A 19,336-nucleotide genomic window follows, 5' to 3' on the forward strand; every position below is an offset into this window, starting at 1 on the left:
GCCACCAATCCTCCATTTAGCTGGGGGCTAGCATCAAGGCAGCATAGGGTACCCGGCTCTGGCTGCCCATACGGCCCTGAGAATTGCCGGGTCCGTGACTGCAACATGAGCACAATAGCGGCCTGCAGCGGCCGCACCGTGCAACATAGCGCCGACTGCTCACAGAACCGACCTATGAAATAACGACCCCCCCCCCCCCCTTTGGCGCGCCATGGACCACCCCCAACAGTGTACCCAGCCGCTGACAAAGTCTCCCCTGCCCGCCGATCTGCCCTCCCACGACTGCAGCGGTGCTGGACTGAGTCCACAGCCGCCACGCCGAGTTCCCGACAGATGAGACCACACGTGACCGATGGCGCCCGGCCGGTCGGGGGCGGGGCATCGGGGTGTGGGCCTCAGACAACATCCTGAGGCTGTCGATATGGCGGCAGCATGGGCGACGCTGATTTGATTGTGAACGGGGATTCTCTGGTCGATCGCCGAACGCGATTTCGGTGTCGCCGACTGGAGAATCCTGCCCCATGGAGAAAATACAACAGGTTAACTATGAACTAATTCCTAATCACACCCCTCCCCCCACCCCCGCACCGCCTTAACTGACCCATCCACAGACTTAAGAGAGATAAACGCATCGGGATAAAAAATAATGATAAAAGTAAAAAGGATTAAAATCTCAGTTTCAGATGGTTGTGTTCTCGCACACCTTTCTTCAGTTCAGGCTTTCAGTTCAAGGTTTCTGTTTGCAGCCTATGGTGGTTCTCACTGTGGATTCATTCAGGTCTCTGCAGCTTCAGAAATACAGCAGCTATCCAGCTGATTTTTAGAGAAACTAAGAGAGAGCAGTTCTTTCCTCTGAGCACCCAGGGAACCCATTGCCTTTCCTTGGTTCTCTGAAAAATCGTCCCACTTGGGTAGGGTCCAATCACCTTCTGTTACCGGGCAAACTACAACCTTCTGGTCAATTCATCTGTTGGCAACCAATCGAACCGAGTCCCACAGATCTCTCGGGTGCCAAAAAGTCTGAGTTCTGCTGTCCAAAGGTTAGCACAGTGTAACTTTTGAATTCGTCACTTCTCCTTCACAGCTTAAGCACATTAAGCATCCATGGATCAAAATAATAACAGCAAAAATAAAGAAAGGGGAAATAAGGGAATCAACAGGAAGGGCCATTACAACTGGTGCCACACTAGCCGGGGCCGAAGGCACTTGGCCGGCCGGCGTAGGTCCGCCCATGCGCCGGTGCGTCAGCTGCTGACATTATCCCCACGCATGCGCAGGGGAGGGGGTCACTTCTGCCTCCGCCATGGTGAAGACTATGGCGAAGGCGGAAGGAAAAGAGTGCCCCCACGGCACAGGCCCGCCCGCCAATCGGTAGGCCCCGATCACGGGCCAGGCCACCGTGGGGGCACTCCTCGGGGCCAGATCACCCCGCGCCCTCCCCAGGACCCTGGAGCCCGCCCGCGCTGCCTGCTCTCGCCGATAAGGTAGGTGGTTTGATCACGCTGGCGGGAGAGGCATGACAGTGGCGGGACTTCCACCCATCGCGGGCTGGAGAATCGCCGGGGGGGGGGCCTGCCGTCAGGCGCAGCGCGATTCCCATCCCTGCCGAATCTCCGGTGCCGGAGAATTCAGGACACGGCGGGGGCGGGATTGACGCCGGCCCCCGGCGATTCTCTGACCCGGCGGGGGAGGTCAGAGAATCCCGCTCCTGGTCCCTTGATCAAGCACTGGGTGCATCTGAACAAGGGACCAGCCCACCACCAGAGTCCAATCCACCATGGGTTTGCTTGTCCACATGATGAGGCCCCTGTCTACCAGCTGGGTTAAAATCAGCTTCATGGTGGGATGAGGCTTGTATGAGGGCCTTAATTGCGCAATTAAGAATTTCCACTGGCAGCTGGATAGGCCTTACTACCACAGACCTAATCACTGTTGAGGCAGGGAGTTGGTAGCTTTGTCATTTGCCGGTCTACTAATTTAAATTATCTTAGAGGGTGTAATGCCACTGGCTAGGCCTATTGTTAGTTGCCCTTGAGAATGTGGTGGAGAGCTATCTTCTTGAACCTTTGCAGTCCATTAATGCCATGTACACCCACAGTGCTGTTGGTGAAGGAGTTACAGGATTTTGACGCAGCGGCAGTGAAAGAGCGGTGATATATTTACAAGTTAATGGTGAGTGACTCGGAGGGGAACCTCCAGATGGTGGTGATCCCAGGTATCTGCTGCTCTTTTCTTTCCAGATGGTAGTGGTCATGGATTTGAAAGGAGCCTTGGTGAGTTCCTGCAATGCATTTTGTAGATGGTACACACTGCTGCTAATGTGCATTGTGTGAGTGAATTGAATGCTTATGAACAGGGTGCCAATATGATAGGCTGATTTACCCTGGATGTTGTTGAGCTTCTTCAGTGTTTTTGGAGCTGCACTTAACCAGGCAAGGGTGAAGTATTCCAACATACTCCTGACTTTTGTCTTGGAGATGGTTTTGGGGAGTTCTACCTGAATAACCACCATCATCAAACTCGCCACAGGGAGGACATTAAATTCCATCTTTGGTTTCCTAACCAGGAACAAGGAGAAAACAGCAAGAAAACAAAACTAATTTACGCCCAATTTACAATTCCCTTAACTCCCAACTTCTCCCATTTTGAGGGGTTAATGGAGTTATTTCTTGTGGAAATTCCAAAACTTCTCTATCATAGAGTCATAGAATCATAGAGTCATAGAGGTTTACAGCATGGAAACAGGCCCTTTGGCCCACCTTGTCCATGCCACCCTGTTTTTACCATGAAGCTAGTCCCAATTTCCCACATTTGGCCCATATCGCCCTTTACCCATCTATCCCATATAACTGTCTAAATGCTTTTTGAAAATAAAGAATGCTTATTAAAAATAAAGAATGCTTTTGAAAAAAATAGTTATTTTGACAAGGTACGGTTGGTTCACTGACCCTTGTTAAATTGTACCTAAGCACAAGGTAGAGGAGAATATACCGTCAGAAAATAGAGCAAAACAAGCAATAGCCATTTGGCAACTTTTCAGCACATCTCATGGTCTTTATTGAAAGTGACGACAAGGAAATTTGGGTGGAGTGCAAGGCTGTCTGCAGCTTCGTCAGCATAAAATTTGCCTAATGACTGAGATGAATTTTATCCCCAAGAGTTTCAAAAGCTGGGGGAGAGAATATAATGCAGGTAAATAATAACTTGAAAAGAAGGGCTTATATTTATAAAGCACTTTTCACAACCACTGAATATCTCAAAACACGTTACAGTCAATTAAGTACCTTTTGAAGTGTATGGCGGCATGGTGGCACAGTGATGAAATGAAAATGAAATTAAAGTCGCTTACTGTCACAAGTAGGCTTCAAATGAAGTTACTGTGAAAAGCCCCTAGTCGCCACATTCCGGCGCCTGATCGGGGAGGCTGGTGTACGGGAATTGAACCGTGCTGCTGGCCTGCATTGGTCTGCTTTAAAAACCAGCTCTTTAGCCCTGTGCTAAACCAGCCCCAGGCTGATTCAGACTGTTGCTTCACAGGGATCTGGGTTCAATTCCAGCCTTGGTTGGCTGTCTGTGAGGAGTTTGCACATTTTCCTCGTGTCTCCGTGGGATTCCTCTGGGTGCTCTAGTTTCCTCCCACAGTCCAAAGATGTGCAGGTGAGGTGGAGCTACGCGAATAGGGTGGGGGAATAGGCCCAGGTAGGGCATACTTTCAGTCGGCCGGTGCAGACTCGCTGGGCTGAATGGTCTCCTTCAGCCTTGTAGGGATTCTATAGATCCTGTTGTAAACGCGGAAACAAATTTGCATTCAACAAATTCCGATGAACTTGAATGTGGTAATGACTAAATAATCTGTTTTGTTTGTGATGTCAATTGAGGGATAAATATTGACCACGACACCAAGGATAAATTCCCCAAGCTTCTAGTAGTGCCATGGAATGATTTTCATCCACCTAAGCAGGGAGATAAGGCCTCAATTTAACATCTCAATCAAAAGACAGTACTTCTGGCAATGCTCCCTCAGTACTGCACTGGAGTTTTGTGTTCAAACCCTGGAGTGAAACCCAGAAACTTATGAGTCAGAGGAAGGTGTGCTGTCAACTGTACTATGGCTGACAGGGTTGAAAGGCAACCAAATGGAATTTCTTATTAAAAATACTGCTATTCAGGGTTAACACGATGGCGCAGTGGTTAGCACTGCTGCCTCATGGCCCCGAGGTCCCAGGTTCAATCCCGACTCTTGGTCACTGTCCGTGTGGAGTTCGCACTTTCTCCCCGTGTTTGCGTGGGTTTCGCCTCCACAACCCAAAGATGGACACGGTAGGTGGATTGGCCATGTTAAATTGCCCCTTAATTGGAAAAAATGAATTGGGTACTCTAAAGTTATTAAAAAAATACTGCTATTCAATCCTTTTAGTCCAGGTATGTGAAGCAGCTTTAATCCTTTATAATGCAGTCTCAAGTTTTTGTTTGTAAGTCACATCATTTATTAATTCCCAAAAAAAATGTAATCTTAATTTCAGCTATGCTGTTTCTTCTAACATATTTGAAGCTCTCTCTAGAATACAAATTTCTATTGCATCTTGACAAAGTCGACAATGATGTTTCTACAAAATGCTGCTTGTAAAGTTGATTTATTTTTTCCTTTTCCAGAATGATAAACAATGAGAGCCACATTGCAAGATTAAGATTTTTCAAAGAGCATATCACTGTACTCACAAAAGATAAAAGGTTTGTAAAAATGCGGAGTGCAATTTCAAGTGGATTAAGGGTTTCCCTGACTATATTTCCTGGTCAGTGCAGAAATGTGCTCTTCTTTGTATTTCTTTGTGGCTTCTAATGTGGGCCACTTACCTCCAGCTGATATGAATTTCCCTAATATTCAATAATCACTTTCAACTCCGCTGGGGATGCCTGGTAGCATCTGTGCAAGCATATGTTAGACATCTCAAAGCGGGTCACTACTTCATTTTGTCACAGACTCTTCTGTCATCTGGGGAGACACAAACATCCCTCTCCAACAGGCTCTTCCAGATGACACAACATGGAAATAAATTTGGATCAGTACACATTAACCCATGGTAGCCTGAAATCCTTTGAAGAGCATAGCCTGTCACAGGTGTAGATTTTTTTCCCTGACACTCTTAATCTTTAAAAACTACCATTTAGCCAGTGGAGATGGATAAGGAAATTGATAATACATTGTGCTGTGTTTGAAATGCTGCTTGCACAATGCGAGTTATTCCCTATCTGATGTCTTGGTAAGAAAACACGCTTTATTTCAAGTTATTGGTATCTCCAAGGATACGATTTTCCAGGCTGGTTTGCCACGGACCCAAATACCATAATGGCCAGAAACACTCACGAGAGGGCCATAACAGGATTTTTGAGGTCGTAAACCTGATTTCCTTGGATTTCAATCCCTTTAAATATTCAAAATCAACTTTGTGCTGAACCTATCGGGAATCTCTTTGTTCCCACCAGCAGGCGTCACGTGATGCCGACGGGAATCGGACACCAGATGTGATGACATGACCATGCCAGGTCCTCGGAGGACATTGTAGACCCCGGGTGGTCATGGACATGGCAGGGCAATACCCTGGCACACTGGCAGGGCCACTCGGGCAGTATGAAGTTGTCACTGACAATGGGCAATCCTGGATGGTAAGGCTGAATGGGCGGGAGACCCACTGGGGGTGTGGGGGGGGGGGGGGGGGGGGGGGGGGGGGGGGGGGGGAGGGAACGACAGGGGGCAATGTCGAGGATCAATGATGGAGGTGGCGGGTTGGGTTGATACCGGAATCAATGATGGTGGGGAAGGGGGGGTCCAAATGTCCATGGTGGGGGGGGGGGTCTTTAAAGTCATTTTCAGACCGGAAAGGCGCCCAGATCTCAGTGCATCCGGCCTCTTTAGATCTCATTCCTCACAATGACGGCACAAAAAAAGGCAACATGTGGGAGGATGTCGATGGAAAACCTGCCTCACGCGCCGGTTGTCAGTCAGAACCTGACATTTTGCCATTTTTTGTGAAAATTCTACCTCAAGTCTCTTTTACCTGCTGATGTGTGCCCTTTCAAAATATTGTGGTGATCATTGCACCAGGAAAGGGTTAAAACCTTGATGCTGCTCAAAGATCTCCCAAACACAACAATTCGATATAACAAGATTACCCTCCAATGTTATTGACAAAACAGCGCTTTCTATCAATAAAAATGTTCCTTCTCATGCTCGGTGAGTTTTACTGTAAACAGTACTCTCTGTTTCTTTTCTCCCTTGACATCCGTAATGATGTTTTCACAGAGTGTGAATTTCAGATTCATAAAAGATTGACAAAACGGTAGTGCTCTCTCTCTCTCTCTCTCACTCTCTCTCTCTCTCCCTGAAATGTTGAACCACTTGCCTCTAAAGACAGAGAAGGGGGGGAAAAAGAAATAAAGCTGCCACTTTACAGAGCTGAAAACAAAGCTTGTGTTCAATAGGTAAGGGTTCAGTTCATATTTGTTTAAATCCCAAGAAAAGAATAAAGGAAATCAGGTGGCACAAAGTCCATTTTTGTCACTGCGTTGTTGCAATGAATATCATGCTCAGCATGACACTGTGGCACCTGGTTGACCAGACCCTATGCACCACAAAGCCATCTGGGGGTAATTATGACAAGGTATTCTTTTAGTACCAGATGGGACCAAGGAACAGAAGCTCTACCACTCCCAGTCATTTACAACATAATTCCTTTCAATGATATACTTAATCCTCCCACCAGCTAGGCTTTTCAGATTGCTGTTGTTGCTGTTCCTTTATGTTAATTCAGTTGAGTGAGCCACCGGCCCCTCGAGGGACTAAAGAAATTATTCATCCACAAATTGTTTCCACTATGGCAAGTACAGTAACTAAAATTTAAAAAAAGAGAGACAGGGAAGCGGGCGGCGGGGTGGGGGTGGCCGGGGGGGGGGGGGGGGGGGGGGGGGGGTTGGGCAATAGTGAGAGCTGAAATTATCCTAACGAAGGTCAATGCCGGCCTCTGCGCAACACCAGCTGAGCTCACTCAGCCACCTGTTAGTAGCAAGGATTCTGCACACGCTCACCATGCATTTAACCAGTTTAAGGGGCCTTTATTGACAAGCAGCCTTTCCTGAATCAGCGGGCACTGACACTCGCCTTCTTTTGTGATTATGGACCGCACAAGTCTCTTTATTCGATTACGTCCATAAGCCTATCCAGTTCACATCAATGCCCTTTTATTCTTATATCACTTTCTTTTGTCCACCAAAGGGTTTGGCTTTATTGCAAAGAAATAAAGCAAACTGAATAAAACTGAATGATTAAAAGGGACAGAATTAAAATTTTGGGGGCCTGAATTGAAAAGACTTTAACTGATTTTAAATTTTGAATTGTCAAATCAAATTTATATTGCTGGAGCAAAATTTGCTTTAATATGCATTGAGGTTTGCATTGTTTTTGTAATCATACTCACAATACATACACTTCATACAGCCTTCTGCGAGCTGCGAGCATTAAAGTGTTAACATGAAAAACATTAATATTCAGAGACATATCGTGGGCATTAATGGATAAATCATAAATTCTTGTGCTTATTTTCCTCTTGCAATTAAACATGAGCAGCTGGGAAATGCAGAGGAAATAATTCTGGCTGGATTCCCTCTTGCTTAGGGTCAAGCACCTACTGTGGACCTGGGATCGATGTTTGAAGGTCCATTGGAAGGTGTTGTGAATTTTATTTCCTTATGCTGGCGGTGACAGGAATGGGCACTACCATATTTCCCATTCTAAAGGCGCGATCTAACAAAAAAATAGAGTCCGTTCTGGGAGGGATTACGTTGGGAACGACCTTGCAGTCTCATAGCACTCGCCCCTCTGGTGCCCCGAGGCCGCACTCATTTCCTGCACTGAAGAGCTCCAGCAACCCCTGCCACCCCCCAACGCCCCAACTCATCTGTAAAAGGGTAATCAAGCTCCCTGCACCCCACCTCACTAGGGCAGGGCACCACCAGGCCAATTCCGGGAAGAGCAAAATACTAGCTCAGCACCTTGGCACTGTCAGCCTGGCATCCTGACAGTGCCAGGCTGGCACCCAGATGGCACTGCCAGGGTGCTAGGTTGGCAATGCCAAGAGGCCCAGGTGGCACCACCTAGGAGCCTCTAATCGCCTGGGAGATGGTTTTTCATGCCTCCCCCCCCCCCCCCCCCCCGTTTGTGCTGAATGTTCCTCCCTTTTCAATATTGAATGGAGCCCAACTGGCATTGCAAGGCTGATAGATGCTGGGTGGCTATTAGACCTGGTGCGAGCATGGCTATGTGGGTTGTTAAATTCATTTACCTTTCTAGTTGCTTATTGCACCTGTGTTTTAGCCTTCAATGAGTTGCGAACAAAGACACACAGGTCCCGTTAGACATCAATGCTTCCCACTCTCTCACCATTTAAGAAGTACTCTGCATTTTTGTTTTTCTTAACACATTTCACATTTTTCCACATGCTACTCCATCTACCATGTTCTTGCCCACTCAATTAGCCTGTCTACACCCCTTGATGCCTCTTTGCATCCACCTGACAACTCCCACTCCCACCAGGTTTTGTGTCATCAGCAAATGTGGAAATAGAAATACAGGAGTGCTGTAAGTGGATGTCAGGCAAATCAGGTTGCTCAAGAGATGCTCGGTACCTCCCAGATACAACCCACCTAACTGGACCTGTAGAGAAGTACAATGATCTGACTTGGCAAAAAGTTCCTCTGATGGGAGGTTCCTCTTTTCGAAGAAAGCTGTGCCATCAGTCCCCTGGTGGCATAATTTTCAGATGTGCCTAACGAACTGCTCTGGTCCTTCAAAAGCATACAAATGAAATCCTGTCATGGTTTATAAGATACCAAAATATTACCAGGTCATATTGATTTAGGTGTTGGTTAAGGAGTAAATGTTAACATGTGGACACTTGGACAACCTCCCTGGGCTTCTTAGGGGGATTCCGAGGATATTTAATGTTACCTGAGAGAGCAGGTGGACCTGATTCATTCTGGCACCTAGAGTCTTTTCCATCATTTATTCCTGCTGTTTCTAAAGTATGAAAGAGTATGTTGGGGATGGATGATGGGCCAGCATTGCTTGTTTGACCACACCCACCAAAAAGCATCAAACATTTCTGCAGATGCTGTAAAGGAATGACCGTTGGGGTCTGGCTAAGCAGAGAGGCAGATTCAAAGCTGGGTCATATACTGTAGAGACTCCCTATGGCTACCATATAACATAAGGGTCAATTTTACGGCCATCCACGAGTGGGAGAATAAGTAGATGGACTGGTAAATTAGGGTGCTGTGCTATTGGTGCCATGCGTACCCCCCAAAACATTTTGTGGGCGAACCCGCTGATGGGCTGCCCAAATGTGGCACAATTTAGGCTTTGAACTGGGCAGTTAATGCTCAACTAAGGTTCCTGATCCTGGCACCATCTGATTCAATGGGTGGCGTGAGAGGCCTGTGCCCCTGAAAGAGCACCCTACTTAAGCCCATGCCTCCACCCTAGCCCATAACCCAGTAACCCCACCTAACCTTTTGGAAACTAAGGGGCAATTTATCCTGGCCAATCCACCTAACCTGCACATTTTTGGACAGTGAGAGGAAACTGGAGCAACCGGAGAAAACCCACTCAGACACGGGGAGAAAGTGCAAACTTCACACAGACAGTGATCCGAGGCCGGAATTGAACCCGGGACCCTGGAGCTGGGAGGCAGCAGTGCTAACCACTGTGTCACCGTGCTGCCCTGCTGTGGACCACTACTGAAAAATTAAAGCAGAGTGTGTCAGCCAAAGTGGAGATAGGCTCATCCCCATAATTTAAGCTGGAGTACGGATAGAAAGCCCTCCGGGATCCAATCCATAGAAACTGTGGTGGTCAGCTGTAACCTGAAACCTAGCTGCACCACTTTGCTGGTATGTAGTGAAGCAAACCTATGGAGTCTGCCATCGAGTGGCATAGGGTCTATCCTCCTTACCAAGATGTTCCTGCAGTGTCATCTCCATTTCTGGTTGCAGGGATATCCCTTCAACTAGGTGTGGGGTAGAGGAATGGAATGGCCAGGGGCATGGACACCGCATCCCAACCCCACACTCCCAGCCCCACCCACGGCCATCCCCCGCCTGCAACTGTACCCTGCACCCATTCCAACCTAACTGGTGCTTACCTTGCAGGCCTTACCGGGCCTAACGCTACGTCCAGGTGGATCCCTAGAAGGTACAGCAGGAGTAGAGGCGGCCTGCTGTGATTCCCGACTTGCGACATGGGTCCAGGTTGGCGGGCGTCTTCTGGAGCGACTGGGCCTGATGGGCCCTGCTGCTGCTCGGGTCACAGGTGGCGTGGTGCCAACATTTTTTGCCCGCTGCACACCAAATACGCTAGGAACAAGAGGAGCGGGAGTCCGAGGAGCTGTGGTGCTCTGGTACCTCCCCAGTGTGAGTCACGGGCAGGGGATCCATTACCTCCTCCTCCCTTAGAGTGCCTAATGGGCCCTGGGCTATTCCAGGGGACTGGGATGTGAGCAGAGCTATCCCATGAGGCTCACCTGACAGTACTGGCGCTGCCAGTCCTGGAGGCCTGCTCTGGTCTAGATCAGGGTCTGCATGCTCGTGGCCATGGAGCACAGGGAGTGAACCATCAACATCTGGAATTGCGTCACATCATGCTGCGGCTCTGCCACCGCCTTCTATGTTTGTGTCACATCCGCCAGTGACTGCACCATCTCGATCTGGGGCTGGACCACCTCCCTCTGTGTCTGCATCACGTTGGCCAGCACCTGGGTAATGCTGCTGACGTTCCCAGCCATGGCCTGCTGTGACGGGACCAATTTCCAGGTGGCTCTGGTTCATAGTCGCCTGTGAGGTGGCACCCTGTCCTGGGCCTCAGCCAGCGCCTGCACTCAGTGTCCCAGGCTTTGGACATGCTGATCCATAGCTTAATTCATCGCCCCAAATGCCTCCACCATGGACGACACGCGTGTGGTGTTGGCCTGGGTGGCATGCATGGACGGCACCACCTTCTGCTCCTGCACACGGTTGGACTCCTCCAACTGTACCTGCAGATAGTGGATGCTCGCCGACAACCCCTTAAGTAATCCCTGGTTCTGCGACTGCATAGCGACAATCAATGGGACTGTCTGTTCCAGAAGCAGAGACCCATCTGGATGGCAGTTAGTTCCGCGGGTCGACCTGCCCTACAACCGTCGCCCCCTCTGGTGTTCCTATCTCCACCTGGTGTACCGGAACAGCTGTGTGGTGCGCACTGGAGAATGTCCCAGGAGCCTCGTCATTTTTTTAAATTTAGAGTACTCAATTCATTTTTTCCAATTTAGGGACAATTTAGAATTTAGAACAGTACAGCACAGAACAGGCCCTTCGGCCCTCAATGTTGTGCCGAGCAATGATCACCCTACTCAAACTCACGTATCCACCCTATACCCGTAACCCAACAACTCCCCCTTAACCTTACTTTTTAGGACACTAAGGGCAATTTAGCATGGCCAATCCACCTAACCCGCACATCTTTGGACTGTGGGAGGAAACCGGAGCACCCGGAGGAAACCCACGCAGACACGGGGAGGACATGCAGACTCCGCACAGACAGTGACCCAGCCGGGAACCGAACCTGGGACCCTGGAGCTGTGAAGCATTGATGCTAACCACCATGCTACCATGCTGCCATCTACTACCATGCTGCCATCAATTTAGAGTGGCCAATCCACCTACCCTGCCCATTATTGCGTTGTGGGGGCGAAACCAACACAAACACGGGGAGAATATGTAAACTCCACATGGACAGTGACCCAGAGCCAGGATCGAACCTGGGACCTCAGCGCCATGAGGCAGCAGTGCTAACCACTGCACCATTGTGCTGCTCTAGCAAACACGAAGGGAGTGGTTTGGAGAAAAGGTAAAGAAAGACAAACCAGCTGGAAAACATGCAGTAGGAAGACCCGAGACAGCATGGGTCGATAATATCAGAATGTGGACGAGCCTCTCTATGTTACAGGCAGTGAGAACAGCGGAGAATAGAAATCAGTGGAGAAAGATGTTTCACAACGTGGCCAATATTCAGCAAGATCATTGTTCCAATGCAGAAAATGCAAGCAATTAATTTTTACACAGGCAGATATATGTCTGCAACATCTGTTTTAGTCATGTTAGTTGAGGGATAAATACTGTTGAGAAGAATTTCATTTCTTTTCAATAAAATAATTCAATTATTTTCCACATCCACTTGTGAGGACGGACAGTGGGGTGATTCTCCGAGCTTCCGCGCCGAAATCCCGATTGGCACGAGGGCGGAGAATGCCCGCGATCGGGTCCGGCGGCGAGACACGATTCTCCGGTGATCAGAGAATTAGCGACAGTCACCCCCGCGGTCGATGCGGCGCCGGTCGGGGGCCGTTGAAAGAGGATCCACGGAGATTCTCCGCAGTCGACCAGCCACATTTCCGCCGAGTTCCGCCGAGTCCCACCAGCGTGGTTCCCGTATAGTATCACCCGCCGGGGCTCGGCGTCACGGCTGCGGGGGTTCTGGTAGGGGGGCAGGGGGTGCCTCCGCAATGGCGAGGCCTATGATTGGGGCAACCGATCGGTGGGCGCGCGCATTCTGGGGTGGCCTATCTCCTTCTGTGCCGGGCCGCTGTAGGGCTCCACCATGTTGCGCGGGGGTTTTGGCGGGGTGGGGGAATCGCGACCCGTCGGTCAGCGGCCACTAGCAGCGCCCCCCCCCCGGCGATTCTCCGGCCCGCGATGGGCCGAGTGGCCACTCGTTTCTGGCCGGTCCCGCCGGCGTAAATCAAACCAGGTCCTTACCGGCAGAACTTGGCTCCACTGTCGGCCTGCTGAGTCCTCGGGGGGATCTGGCCCTGGGTGGTGTCCCCAGGTGGCCTGGAATGTGATGGGGGCCCACCGATCCGCGGGCGGGCCTGTGCCATGGGAGCACTCTTTCCCTCTACGCCGGCTGCTGTCAATCTCCGCCATGGCCGGCGCAGAGAAGAACCCCCCTGCACATGCACTGGGATGACGCCAGCACACGCTAGTGCACCTGTGCATGCACCAACTTGCGCCGGCCGGCGGAGGCCCTTTGGCGCCAGTTAGCGCGGTGCCAAACCCTTCCGCACCAGCTGGAGCAGCGCCAACCCCACCGGCACCGGCCTAGCCCCTGAAGGTGGGGAGGATTCCACACCTTCCGGGCGGTCCGACGCCGGAGTGGTTCACGCCAATCCTCGGCGCTGGTACGGCTCGCCCCGCCAGGTAGGGGAGAATCACGCCCCAGATGTGATGAGCATATTGAGGGCTCTGAGCACATTGTAGCCTTCAGTTGGTTGAAGCACCCAGAGTTGGACACAATAGTCCAGTTGAATCTGAATCAGTTTTCTATGCAGGTTTAACATAACTTCCTTGATTTTATGCCCTATGCCCATAAAGCCTTATGTTTTGTTAACAGTTTTCTATATCTTCAGTTATTTATGTTCATATACATCTAGGTTCCGCCTGTCATAATATCCACTTATGTATATCATGAGATGCAGACAGGCAGTGATTGACACACAGGATAACCAATGAACACACACGACACAGAATAACTAATCACCAGACAGGACACCACCACTACAAAGCCCACAGGGCAGAAAGGCTCTCTCTCTCACACAGGACACGGCCCGGGAGATAGTCACAGTGCACAGGCCAATGGACATCATGACCATGTGGCAGAGAGCTAGTCTGGTCAAGCCAGTAGGAGGTTATCAGTTAGGCTAATAGAGTGTCAACCCACAGCAGATTATGTAAGGCAATCAACAGGTTCAATAAAACAGTATTGGACCATCTACTGTGTCGGAAGCCTGTTTCTAGTTTTACTGCATCCAGTTGCAGTCGATGTTACACCAGCACAGATAACATATCATGGTACCAGAAAGCTATTAACTCTAGTGGCCTACCTCGAGTGAATCTGCAACGACCAGCACGCAGCCATCCAGCGGCATGGAAAAGATCCAACCTCCTCTGCAACTCTGGATCTCCGGCAATCTAGGCGCCAACTGGAAAGTCTTCAAACAGAAGTTCCTCCTGTATATCGAGGCCTCTGACCTCAAGGAATGCCCGAAAGATTGCGCTGTTCCTGTTGACTGCGTGGGATCATGCCAGCCACATCTATAACTCGCTCACGTTTGCCGATGGCGAAGACAAGACGAAGTTCAAGACGGTTCTGCTGAAATTCGACAACCGCTGCGGCATTGAGGTGAATGAGAGCTTTGAACATTACATCTTCCAACAGAGGCTTTAGAGTAAGGATGACTCTTTTCAGTCCTTCTTGACCCATCTCCGCATCCGAGCGCAGTCATGTAATTATGACACAACGGTTGATTCCATGATCAAGGATCAGATCGTTTTCGGGGTCCAGTCCGACTCCCTGCGGGAGCAGCTCCTCAAAATCAAACAGTTGACCCTCTCCATCGCCATCGAAACGTGCGTCGTCCATGAACATGCCAGGAATCGTTACTCCCGCATCAGGGCGGCATAAAATGCAAAACTAGCCTCCCACAAGGCAGAAAGGGTGCAGGCCATCGCAAAAATGCAAGGCCTGAGCATCGTGGAGAGTGGCCATTTCACACGCTTTTCCCGGGTCCCGACGCATGCGTGCCACAACTGGGTGGACGACGAGGCCGAAGACCCCGATGTGCATGTGCGAACGTCGGCCGACCGCACTGTGCATGCACCATAGCGCATAGAACGCGCTGACGTCAGTGTCATGACGTGTCCAAATTGAGGTTCCGCCCATTTAAAGCGGCAATGTCCAGGTTTCGGATCCCGACAGTCCAACGGACCCCGATGCTGACTGCCTCGAATCTCCATACCGGGTGGGCATAATCACAACGCATGAGCTGGCTTCCACCGTGCCTGCAAACAGCCTTTGAATCCTCACTCTGGATCCTGATGACAAGTGGTGTGCTGTCATCACAATTAACCAGTCTCGCATCCGATTTAAATTGGACACTGGCGCCTCTGCATACCTCATATCACAGTTGGACCTCGACAGCATCCGAGACCAACCTAGCATTCTTCCACCAGCCTGCCAGCTCCTTGACTACAATGGCAATGCCATAGCTGCCAGTGGATTGTGTCAGCCAGGTGTATCTCACAAGGCAATCAAAGTGACATTACGATTCGAGATCATCCGGCCTGACAAGGCATCCCTGCTCGGTGCTCGTGCATGAAAACTCCTGAATCTGGTCTAGCGCGTCCATGCCATGTCCTCGACACCGGCAACTGCCTCGCCCAATGTAAATCTCCAGGCTGAGATAGACGACATTCTCACGCAATACCACAATGTGTTTGATGGAATGGGCACTCTCCCATATCATTACAGCACGGTAGCATGGTGGTTAGCATCAATGCTTCACAGCTCCAGGGTCCCAGGTTCGATTCCCGGCTGGGGCACTGTCTGTGCGGAGTCTGCATGTCCTCCCCGTGTGTGCGTGGGTTTCCTCCGGGTGCTCCGGTTTCCTCCCACAGTCCAAAGATGTGCGGGTTAGGTGGATTGGCCAGGCTAAATTGCCCTTAGTGTCCTAAAAAAAATAATGTTAATGGGGGTTGTTGGGTTACTGGTATAGGGTGGATACGTGGGCTTGAGTAGGGTGATCATTGCTCGGCACAACATTGAGGGCCGAAGGGCTTGTTCTGTGCTGTACTGTTCTAATTCTAATTCTAATTCTAATTACAAGATATTGCTCACACCGAATGCCATCCCAGTCATCCATGAACCGCGCTGGGTGCCGGCTCCTCTCAAGGATCGTTTGAAAACGCAGCTACGAGAGCTCCAAGACCAGGGTATCATCTCAAAGGTCACGGAACCAATAGACTGGGTCAGCTCCATGGTCTGCGTCAGGAAGCCCTCTGGTGAACTTCGCATTTGCATTGATCCCAAAGACCTGAATCGCAACATCATGCGCGAGCACTACCCGATCCCAAAGCGTGAAGAGTTAACCTATGAGATGGCTCATTCCAAATTCTTTACCAAGCTGGACCCCTCCCGTAGGTTCTGTCAGATACAGCTGGATGAGTCCAATCGGAAGCTGTGCACATTTAACACTCCGTTCGACAGGTATTGCTACAACCACATGCCTTTTGGTATCATATCAGCTTCCTAAGTATTTCATCGAATAATGGAGTAAATTATGGAGGGCATCGAGGGGTACGCGTCTATGTGGACGATGTGATCATCTGGTCCACGATGCCCGAGGATCACATCGTTCACCTCAAACAAGTTTTCCAGCGGATTCATGAAAAACGGCCTCCAGCTCAACAGGGCCAAATGCTCATTTGGTAGGTCCGCAATCAACAGGTTCAATAAAACAGTGTTGGGCCATCGCCTGTGTTGCAAGCCTGTTTCGCGTTTTACTGCATCCTGTTGCAGTCAGTGTTAGACCAGCACAGATAACACATCACCGGCCACCTAACTCCCCTTGAGAATGGTACCCTTTATTTTATATTGGGTGCGATACGATGGTCTCCCGTGCCTGACTTCGTGTCGCGACCAGGCCATTGGATGTCACAAGATGTCTTGATGGACTTGATGAAGTCTCACGATCTCGCGAGACATCGCAATCGGACCCTTATCCTTGCCGGGTGAGATCCAGATATGGATATTTAAATGAACTATTGAACTAATTTAAATATCTCACTCCACAGTATAAATATTTCCCACTTTCTCTGTCTCTTAGCTTTGACAAAGAGTCATCGGACTCTAAATGTTAGCCCTTTTCTCTCCATGCAGGTGCTGCCAGACTTGCTGAGGTTTTCCAGCATTTTCTCTTTCGTTAAGTATGCATTTGCTGTATTCCCCTGGGGCTCGGGACTCACCGACCGCAGCTGGGAGATCTTGCCTGGGCGCTGTTTGGTATTGGTCCACACAAACGTGGACCAGTCATCACGGTGCTTGGGAGGGGCTCCCAGGCCATTGGCCCCTGGTGGTGGGACATTGGGAGGGTGGTGACCTTGCCCTCACAGGCTGGCACCTGGGTACTTTGTCACGGCTAGCCTGGCACCTTGGTAGTACCTGGGTGGCACTGCCAGACTGGTAGGGACACTGCCAGGGTGCCTTTCCCATAAGAGGTGGGGTGCGGGGGTTGCTCGAGGACCGCGGAAATGCAGGGAGTCCGTAGACCGTGGTGATGTCGCTGAAGGGGGGGTCGAAAGATCCGCTCAAAACCATGAGTTGTCTTCCTGAACTGGTGAGCTGAGCTTGCCACTTCAGGAAATGCGTAAGTGCAGCCTCGAGCGGGCGTTTCTTGTCGAGGCCAAAAAAACAGCAAAGTGCCGTTGCATCGCGGGCTGTTTCTTAGCGCTGTGCATCAAGAAACACCTCGGTAAACATGCCTGAAACCAGACATAGAAATGTTTCGGTTGAATTGCGCCGTTTGTCTCTCCACGTTTTTGCCTACCAAAATAAATCACTTTGCATTTCTCTGTTCAATTTCATCTGCCACTTGTCTGTGTAAAAATTCTACACTTTCCTCCCCACAGCGAGCAATGCTTCCAAGATTCTTTTTTATCATACACACCTGCCAAAGCATTGTCACCTCCTGCAATCAACCCCACAGGTAGGACTTACCATAAGTTGAAAAATGTATTCCTCCGTTTAAATAAATCTTGATAGTTTTATTAATGAAATCAATGAAAGCATGCTTGAGGTGTTCTTTTTTTCTCAAATTTTAACATAGAAATTGACCCATTTGTTTTAATGTCTATTAAATAATCTGAACTCTCAAAGGTGCTGTAACCTAATAATATACTCTTATGTTTTCTATGTTTCTATGAGTACTTTATATTTCTGATTAGTCAGGATTATAGCTGGGACTGTGGACAAATGGCTCATACTGAGACCTGTGTCAATTCAGCTGTGATGTATGTATGGGGTAACTCTCAATCCAATTTCATCAACTCCTTCATCTGCAGAAGGCCTGAGGGTGGGTCTCCTTTTGTACTTCAACCCTACAGTCACTTTGCTGAGATCAGGAATAGTTGAGTAAATCCTATTGTCCAATAGTTTTTTTATTCATTTACGGGATGTGGGCATCGCTGGTTAGGCCAGCATTTAGTGCCCATCCCTAGTTGCCCTTCAGAAGGTGGTGGTGAATTGCCTTCTTGAACCACTGCAGTCCTTCAGGTGTAGGCACACCCACTATGCTGTTAGTAAGAAGTCTTACAACACCAGGTTAAAGTCCAACAGGTTTGTTTCAAACACGAGCTTTCGGAGCACGGCTCCTTCTTCAGGTGAATGGAAAGGCTTGTTCCAGAAATGTTTATATAGACACAGTCAGAGATGCCCGGAATGCGAGCACCTGCAGGCAATCAAATCATCAAAGATGCAGAGAGAGAGGTAACTCCAGGTTAAAGAGGTGTGAATTGTCCCAAGCCAGTTCAGTCGGTAGGCCTCTGCAAGTCCAGGCTTGTTGGTGGGGGCCGAATGTAATGCGACATGAATCCCAGATCCCGGTTGAGTCCGCATTCATGCGTGCGGAACTTAGCTATAAGTTTTTGCTCAGCAATTTTGCGTTGTCGCGTCTCCTGAAGGCCTCCTTGTAGAATGCTGACCCGGAGATCAGAGGCTGAATGGCCTTGACTGCTGAAGTGTTCCCCAACTGGAAGGGAACAGTCCTGCCTGTTGATAGTCGCACGATGCCCGTTTATTCGTTGTCGAAGTGTCTGCATGGTCTCGCCAATGTACCACGCTTCGGGACATCCTTTCCTGCAGCGTATGAGGTAGACTACATTGGTCGAGTCGCACGAGTATGCGCCGCGTACCTGGTGGGTGGTGTTTCCACGTGTAATGGTGGTGTCCATGTCGATGATCTGGCATGTCTTGCAGAGATTACCCTGGCAGGGTTTTGTGGTGTTGTGGTTGCTGTTCTGAAGGCTGGGTAATTTGCTGCAAACAATGGTTTGTTTGAGGTTGCGCGGTTGTTTGAAGGCCAGTAGTGGGGGTGTGGGGATGACCTTGACGCGACAACGCAAAATTGCTGAGCAAAAACTTATAGCTAAGTTCCGCACGCATGAATGCGGACTCAACCGGGATCTGGGATTCATGTCGCATTACATTCGGCCCCCACCAACAAGCCTGGACTTGCAGAGGCCTACCGACTGAACTGGCTTGGGACAATTCACACCTCTTTAACCTGGAGTTACCTCTCTCTCTGCATCTTTGATGATTTGATTGCCTGCAGGTGCTCGCATTCCGGGCATCTCTGACTGTGTCTATATAAACATTTCTGGAACAAGCCTTTCCATTCACCTGAAGAAGGAGCCGTGC

At 49.7% G+C, this 19,336-nt stretch overlaps 1 long non-coding RNA gene across 1 annotated transcript in view; it reads left to right on the top strand.

Annotated features, from left to right (window-relative positions):
- The window catches only part of LOC119962783, a 252,157-nt gene extending 234,550 nt beyond the window's left edge, over positions 1-17,607 (top strand). The window contains exons 3-4 of the long non-coding RNA XR_005459960.1: positions 4,654-4,731; positions 17,551-17,607. This is a non-coding gene — a long non-coding RNA (uncharacterized LOC119962783). The remainder of the gene's footprint in view (positions 1-4,653; positions 4,732-17,550) is intronic.
- The last annotated feature ends 1,729 nt before the right edge of the window (positions 17,608-19,336 follow it).

This window comes from Scyliorhinus canicula, chromosome 3, assembly GCF_902713615.1.
Source record: "Scyliorhinus canicula chromosome 3, sScyCan1.1, whole genome shotgun sequence".
Classification (NCBI taxonomy): Eukaryota; Metazoa; Chordata; class Chondrichthyes; order Carcharhiniformes; family Scyliorhinidae; genus Scyliorhinus; species Scyliorhinus canicula.